The sequence below is a fragment of the Amblyomma maculatum genome, chromosome 11 (genome assembly GCF_055883805.1).
Source record: "Amblyomma maculatum isolate TAMU_Amacu chromosome 11, ASM5588380v1, whole genome shotgun sequence".
NCBI lineage: Eukaryota > Metazoa > Arthropoda > Arachnida > Ixodida > Ixodidae > Amblyomma > Amblyomma maculatum.
In genome coordinates, this window is record NC_139354.1 from 114,054,571 (window position 1) to 114,063,625 (window position 9,055).

The window sequence follows — 9,055 nt, forward strand, 5'->3', positions numbered from 1 at the left end:
TTTACAAATCTGGAAAAAAGCACGCGGATGCTGACTGCCTTTCGCGAGCGCCGGTCGAACCTTTCACTATGACCGATGAAGACACTGTATTTTTAGGTGTCATAGATGACGCAACGCTTTCCCAACAGCAGCGAGAAGACCAGGAATTGCTCCCTCTTATTGATTTCTTGGAAAAATGAACTACCGTTGTGCCTAAGATTTTCATCCGAGTAATCTCTTCATTCTTTATTCGCAACAACGTGCTTTACAAGAAGAACTTCCGCCCTGGGGGAAACAGTCATCTACTCGTCGTCCCATCTGTTCTCCGCAGTGAAGTTCTGCAAGCGTGTCACGACGAGCCAACCGCCGGTCACCTAGGCTACACCCGCACGTTGGCTAGAGTCCAGCACGGATACTACTGGCCAAAACTGCCTGCGACAGTGAAGTACTATGTACGTCGCCGTAAGTCACCCCCTGTAAAACCAGCTGGCCTACTCCATCCTCTTCAAGTGCCAACAACACCTTTTAAGCAAATCGGCATGGACCTCCTGGGACCATTTCCGACGTCGACAGCCGGAAATAAATGGATAATTGTCGCCACCGATTATCTAACCCGCTACGCGGAGACCAAGGCTCTGCCAAGGGGTACCGCCGCCGAAGCAGCTCGGTTCTTCGTGGAGAACATTGTCCTGAGGCATGGCGCTCCGGCGCTCATTATAACTGACCGAGGAACTGCATTTACGGCCGAACTTTTGGAGACCGTTCTCCGCCTCAGTGGTACCAGTCACCGTAAAACTACAGCCTATCACCCTCAAACCAATGGGTTGACGGAACGCCTCAATAAAACCATTGCAGACATGCTTTGCATGTACGTTGACGTGAACCACAAGAATTGGGACGAAATTCTTCCCTACGTCACGTTCGCCTACAATACGGCACGCCAAGACACCACTCGTATGACACCATTCAGCCTCCTTCACGGGCGACCAGTAACAACTATGCTGGATGCAATGTTGCTCCCGAATGCCGACACCGACGATCTCGATCAGGACGCCGAGGAAATCGCTCAGCGTGCAGAGGAAGCCCGCCAACTAGCGCGTGTGCGGATCAAGAATCAGCAAGAGCATGATGCACGACGCTACAATCATAGACGCCGACATGTCATGTACGAACCTGGCGACAAAGTGTGGGTCTGGACGCCTATTTGCCGCCGTGGACTCTCCGAAAAACTATTGCGGCGATATGTCGGGCCATATGTTGTTCAGCGACGTTTAACCGACGTCACTTATGAGGTGGTGCCAGACGGGGTGTCGACCTCAAAGCGACGCCAGCAACAAGCCGACGTCGTCCACGTTGTACGCATGAAGCCGTACAACTCGGACTGACCTTGACCCCCTACTCCCTTTTATGCTCATCGGGACGATGCTTCCTGAGGAGGGGGGCAAATGCCGCATAGAAGACGACGCCAAAGATGATGACTGGGCCCCACAAGCGCGAGCCTGGAAGAGAAGGAAGTTGGAGCGCAAGACTCGTCCAGGTTGATTTATTAAACCCGTCCTATCTTTAGGTCCTCCTTGGCGTTCAATCGAGACGTGACAATATTTATAGAGCTCGATCTCCTTCATAAATGTGCCCCGACTGTAGTGAAAAACTAGTCGCTTTCAGGATTCTGGGCTATCTGACAACACTGATAAGTTGTAACATACGCATATTCTCAACCCACATCGAATGCCTGTACTATATTCGCTGCCTGATGATATGTTACTGAATTATTTAAAACAATGCACTGATTGGTTTGGTTTGGCCTATGGGGTTTAACGTCCCAAAGCGACTCAGGCTATGGGAGAAGCCATAGTGGAGGACTGCGGGAATTTCGTCACCCTGGGGATCTTAATGGGCACTGACGTCGCATCGCACAGCGGTACCTTACTTTTCACCTCCATCGAAAAAAAAGCGGCCGCCACGGCAGGGGGTCGATTCGTTTGGCACAGCAGTTGAGTACCCTAACCACTGCACCAAAGCGGCGGTGTACAATTTACTGATATTCTTGAAACTGCGAATTGGGAACGCATAGCAATAATTAGAATTTTTATCATTACATCTGAGGTCCTCATGTAAATACCTCGTAGAACCTTGAGCTCTACTGTCAAAAGTGTGGGACATATGCGCCTCTAGTACGGCAAGGGTACTAAGTGTGCTCTCTTTAGCCAAGCAAGTCCGTAAATGGTGGTTAGTTTATGGAAAAAGCCCGAATATGGTACCGTACATGGCACCTTGCGCTCCGCCTTCATCGAAATGAGTCAGCCGCGGCCGAGTCCCCCGGCTCAGTATCCAATCTCTCTAACCACTGAGCCACTGCAGTGGGCAAAGTTTGAAAATGAAAACTTAGACATGTAGATAGATCAGACTTTTAGATGGAATTTAGATCTCACTAGTTAAATTGGCAGTAACCGGGGTTTCCTTCCTTCACTGCTTTAAATATGCTTGCAGTGCTCAACAAAGATTTCTACTCCTCGTTGTTGTGCAGTTCTTTAGACCGGAATAGCTCGGCAGGTTTGAGGACCTAAAGTTTGTGAAACGACACTGACCATGAGGTGGCAAATTGGCCGGCGGCGTCGAACACAACAGCGTCGAAGCTCGGCGTGGTTGGACTGTGCGGCCCGGTGGATGGAGTGAGATATCCTGCCGGCGTGAACGCGGGCGTCTGCTTGGTGTCGTGCCGGCTTTTTTTCTGTCCCATGCCTCTCTGCAGCGTACCGTGCCTCAACGAACTAACTATTCTTCTTCTTTGGCCATCGGGAAATCGAGAAAAAGAGCGTGCGTTCGGTTCTTCATCTTTCACTTGACATCAAAGGTCGGCAGCATGCGAAGGCCAGAAAACAATGAACGGTGACCCGACAACAAAGAAAGTGACAGCTCGAAAAAAGAATTAGGACGTGAGCTCTTTAAGAAAATTAGGTAGTGATATGATTCACCATCCAATGCCTACGATTACGGTACTGCATAATGCGAAATTTGAGCGCAGCTCACCAGCTGTTTCACCTTTTCGATAGATTGAGGCAAATATTTCGAGCAAGACACGTATGTACAATTACAGACAACTTTTTTTTTTTTAATTTTCCACACGTATTTCATGAAGAAACACTCCACTAACAGTTCTTGGCTTTCATGAAAGAAGCTTTGGGGTCGGAAAATGAAAATCAATTGAGTTATCAGAAGGTTGCGGGAAGCAACGCGAGGGCCCATAGGAACGTTGCGCGACAAACCGATAACAGCGATTGACTGATGTCGCTGACGCCGCTAGTGAGTAAAGCGAGGGAGAACGGGATGCACGGTGAACTGCTGATAACGCAGGACGAGGTGGGGACCCCCTCCTCCTCTTTCTGCATGGCGGTGATGGTGTTCTACGCAGTCAGCCCCGCCGGGGTGGTGCAGTGGTAAGACGCCCGACTACTGTGCCGGAGTACCCGGGTTCGAACCCGACCTCGGCGGCTGCGTTTCGATGGAGGCGAAACGAAGAGGCGTCGTGTGCTGTGCGATGTCAGTGCACGTTAAGGATCCCCAGGTGGTCGAAATTACTCCGTAGCCCTCCACTATGGCTCCTCTTTCTATCTTTCCACTTTCACTCCCATCTTCCTCCCTTCCCTCACGGCGCGGTTGCGGTGTCCACAGAACACAAGTGAGACAGTTACCGCGCCTTTCTCTTCCTATAAATCAATCAGTTTTTTTTTTTACGCAGTCACGTTGTCTTGACTCACTAGCGGTGGCAGCGGCATCATTCAGTCGCTGCTAGCGCTGTCTCCGGTGATCCCCCCCTCCCCCCCCCCACTTTCTTTCCTCGTGTTCTCAGGTTGCTGCGCGCGCTCCTGCCCCCATCGTTCGCCCCCCCCCCCTCTTCCTGCGCGGCTCCGGTTGCCGTAGCGCCGGCTCGAACTGGGGAGATGCAAGGTGGACGGAGCAGGTTACGAGGCCAACGACGCTGACGCGAAACCCAGGAACGGGCGCCAAAGAGCTGCGATCTAAAATAAAAAAAAATTAGGAGGAAGCTTAAGCGTCTCCTCAATATCAGATGCCGTAACGCCTTTTTATTCCGCGATTTTCGGCAATGTGAGTATGGCACGAAGCTTGGTAGTGTGTAAACGTTTCTACATAGCTTGATCTGGGGAATCGATTGTTTTCCTTTTTTTTTCAATTTAGGTTTTGGTTTCTACATGGGCATTGGTCACCAACCACCGCGGGTACTGGCAAAAACACATCCAGCAGATCTTTGCACAAATTTTTCTTCGCGACAACAGCCAGATACTGATCCGAAAATCTCGCCCTGAGGAGGCGGACAGCTGAATAAACCTCTTGCAAAAAAAAAAAAAAAGACGACCTACTCCTGCCGGCAAAGACGACACTACATAATCAGGCAATGATGTCGATAATCGTACTTGAACAACATTTTTTGGGTCCAGAACGCGACGTGCTGAAAAATATCAAAAGAATGCCTGTGAAGCCCTCAGTGCGTTTCTTCTTTTTTTCAATTGCACACTGGCACACTTCCAGTGAAGCCATGGTTGCAGAGCAAAGTTCTTTTTGTGCCGTGGTCGGTCGATTGTAATATATGTAAAAAGGTGGAAACAATTGAACATATCTTTCTAGGCTGTCACGATGCTGTATTTCTTTTGGATGTCTTGAAACGTATCCTGAAAAAAGAGTTACCTTTACGCCTTTTGAAATATGTTTCCTACCATGCGGCGAACCAGGTGAAGTGCATTGCGACCTGTTAATGTTGCACTGCATGCACAGTGTTTGGCGCACGCGAATGGATGTAAGACATAACCGTATTATTCTATATTCTGCTTATCTGTATTTTATTGAAAGCATCATGTACTCACAGGAACTGTTAGGACAGCAAAATCCTCAACCTGAGTGGCTGCCAGTTCTGGACAAACTAAAATCATTTAATCTATTCTATCATCATGCAGTGGCAAGCGATTGTTGCTTTTATTGTTATGCAAATGTATTTTGTGTTTGTTTGTGCTGCCAAGACGATAATGAAGTAAAAAAAAAATCAACCACTGCGGGTTCGAGCGTCGTGCGAGCCGAAGCCCCGATCAGCCATCACCACGCGCACACTGAAACACCGTAGCGCGCACTCAAACTCCACAGGGAGGAGAGCGCTTCGCCGCAAGGATTCACCGCGTCCCTGGAGCGCGCGAGGAGAAAGTCTCCCCTGCGGCGCACGAAGCGGCGCGTTGTGAGCACGAAGGGGATGCTGTGATCTCTCTCGCGGTGGCCAAAGGGCATCTTTGAGAGAGTGTGATCTAGGGATGGGTTGTTCCGGTGTGAGCTGGATCTTCAGAACCACTCCTTTCAAAGAGCGAGTGAGCCAGTTGGCTCCGCAAAGTCGGAGCCGGATCCGCCGGAGCTGTCGGATCCGGAGTGGTCGGAGCCGGAACTGTGGGAGCGGTCGGAACCGTCGGATCTTTCAGAAAGCTGGTGACTGGTTCTCTCATTCAGTGAACCTTTCCGTCACAGGCGGGTGCGACTTCCGCGCCATCAATTGGCCATGCGAGAAAGCAACCTCCTGCTCTTTCTCGCAATAAGATTCGCAATGATGTCCTCGTCCCCGGCTGTAGTTTGAGCGGAGTGCGCCGTTCTTTTGGAGAGCGAGTCAGGTGGTTCTTTTGCCTATGTTCTATGGATGTAGATCTGCTAGATGGCTGGAACGGCGGTTCTTTTGAAAAGCCGGTTCTCCCTCTCTCAGTGAGCCTTGTCTGTCGGAGCCGGTTGAAAGTTTTCAAAACGCAAAGCGAAAAAGCAACTATACCGCCCTTCCTTGTCGGTGTCACAACCAGCCCTTGCCTTCGGATTGGCGCAGTGCTGCTGGTGCCAGTACTTTTTTTTTTTGTCTTGCCGTTTTGTGGTTTAGTTCCATGCCGACGAGTGGGGACCGGTACTCGTACTCGTCCGCAGTGTAAAGTGGTCCGCAGCAATTGCTTTGGCTCTGTATGCATAATATAGTGTGACACCCGATGCCACTGCAGGGGGGAGTAAAGAATGGCGCCATTCATTGCCATGCTGCTGTTCGAACGATGTCTCACGACTCTCATCGGTCGTGCATTGTTCGATGTTGGAACAACACCATTTGATGACGAAGTCTTTCGTGTCTCAAAAGACAACCAAACGCGCAGTTTACTTTTGATGAAATAGCGCGTAGAACGAGGATGAAGATAGAAGGGAACACAGATACAACTATTATACATGTGATCGGAAGAGAAGTGAAAGAAGTCAGTGGGAGGTATGAAGAGGGAAATAATGACCAAATGCCCGTCGAGCTCGTCGCGAAACTGCCGTTCGTGCCAAACACAAACGAGTATCGCTCCGGCAGAAACACGACATTTGCCGTTCTGCCATCTAATGCCTCCTTACTGGTGGCGCGCGAAGAAGGCGAGCCGCTGAGAAGCCAGCGTGCCGAAGCACAGTGAAAAAAAAAAGAAATAGAGAGAGAGAGAAAATGCGAGCCAGCGCTTGTCCTCTAGGAATTTTGGCGGGACAAATGTAACAGACTGTTATTCATTCATTCTGGAGAAATAATAATACTATAAGAACGCGTAAAATAAAATGGAGCCCACGTGTGGTCCGAATGTTCCGCGTTCTTTCATAGCACCTTCTTCAGTCGTCGCAACAGGCAGAATCTGATGCTAAATGCCACCGCTTGCTGTGTCACGTGAGGCCACAATCGATTTACACACACACACACACACACACACACACACACACACACACACACACACACACACACACACACACACACACACACACACACACACACACACACACACACACACACACACACACACACACACACACACACACACACACACACACACACACACACACACACACACACACACACACACACACACACACACACACACACACACACACACACACACACACACACACACACACACACACACACACACACACACACACACACACAGATATATATATATATATATATATTGTGATGGCCTATAGCGATGACGAAGTGAACAGTGTTTGAGCGAAGAGAAGAAGACGATGAAGACAGAATAAAGCAGGGCGTTCCAAGGAGCGGCCGTGTTTCTGCTTGTTCTCCTTCACAATGGCGCAGTCGACGAACGTAGGTCCCGACCCGGACCTCCACGACCCGCCACTCCTTCTTCCAAGCAGCCGGGCAGTCACACGGCCGGCTCACTCGGCGCCTGGGACCCCTATTCCACCCGAGAACGGCGTCCATGCCTGCTCGGCGGATTCGGCTCTGGCGGCCCTCTTTCCCGAAGTGCTCTCCACCCTTTGGGAGGTATCCGCCACTTTCGCCGCAGCGCTTGGCCGCGTCTCGATGTCCTCTGGGTACCCCGTACCACTGGTACCGCTTCCGGAGTTCCGTGGCTTCTCTGATGACGCCAAAGCATGGGTTGAACTTGTCGACGCTGCTGCCCGGCGTTCCGCCTGGTCTCCAGCCACCACGCTCGCCGTCGCGGAGGACCGTCGCCGTGGTGCCGCCCGCGCCTGGCACCAGTACGAAGGCCGCCGCTACACCACTTGGACGGCCTGGACCTCCGCTTTTCTTGCCGCGTTTACACCCCTGGCGAGTGCGCACGACGCCGAACTCACGACGATGAGAGCGCGGCGCCAGGCTCCAGATGAAGACGTCGCCTTTTACATTTATGATAAGATCCGTCTTCTTCAGGCCTGCAACATCGAGTGGCCCGCGTCCGCAGCCAAACAGTACCTTGTCGACGGGCTTCACGATGCCACCCACGCACCGATTATGTCTACACTGGACACTGACAGCCTTTCCGTCTTTGTCTACCGAGCGGCCTCCTTGCACGACACCGCCAGTCGTCGCGGGATCCTTGCTGCCGCCGGGACATCTGCCGCAGCACCACAGCAATGCCGCGGTTGCTTTTAGTGCGGACAACAGGGCCACATGTACAAGGATTGTCCTCATGCTGCCCGCCCACGCATACAATTCCAGAACCACCCTCTTCCCTTCCTGCCGGTTCATGTTGACGGCATCGGCTAGTTGACCACACTGGTTGACACCGGCGCTCAGCGAACGGCATTGCTTCAACGTCATGCACCGGGCCCGATTCGTCAATGGACCTCGTATCCTCTGCAAGGCTTGGGGGGAAGCGCTGTTCCCGTCGGTGCAGTCGTTATCTGCATCCGGACTGAGGCTGGCAGTAAGGTCCTGGTGGGCGTCCCAGTGTTTGCGGACCTGCCTGCTGACCTTATATTGGGCGCAGACTACCTGATGTCCGGGGACGTGGCTCTGTCCATCGAAAACGGTAATGTGCAGCTCCGCTCATGCCGTACCGTCTCTAGCCTGCCCGTTGACGAGCATCCTAAAAGCGAGGTTAACCGCAATCAACACCAACAAGAAGCGGTGGAGCACCCAAAGAAAGCCTCTGTTTCCCGAGAGCGGATGAGTGGAACTGTGAAATGGTTTAACGTGGTAGACGGATACGGCTTCATCAATTGAACTGACACTGGGGAGAACATTTTTGTCCACCGCACCGCGTTACAACACTCCCGTAAACTTCGCCGCATCCGGAAAGGGCACCAAGTTGAATGTGAAATAATTCCAGGAAAAAAAGGCCTCACTGCGGCCACTGTCAGTATGCTAGATGTGAAGACCGCGCAGAAATGTCGCGAGTTCATTGGGAAGGTAGGAGCCCACACCTACCGGCGTACTCAGGGAAGCTGTGCACGGCACGGTGCTTCCGGTGGAAACAATGGTAGCAGTAACAAGTATTGTGAAGTTTCTTCAATTATTGTCACCACTGCGGATGCCTCACGAAGTCAGTTCCAGATCAGGGCAAAGCATCGAATACTGCGGAAAGAGAACAAGTCAACAGCAAATAACTGGTATTGGAGAAACATTCAGGAGCATGACTATTATCAAGGCCTCGGCAGAACGCCCAAGTGGCAACTGCCCAAAGAGAGAGAAAGAGATATATATTTTAATGGCAACAGGAGATGACTGCCCAAAGAGTCCCGCACAGAGAGCAACGCGCCAATCGCTGAACCAGACAATAAG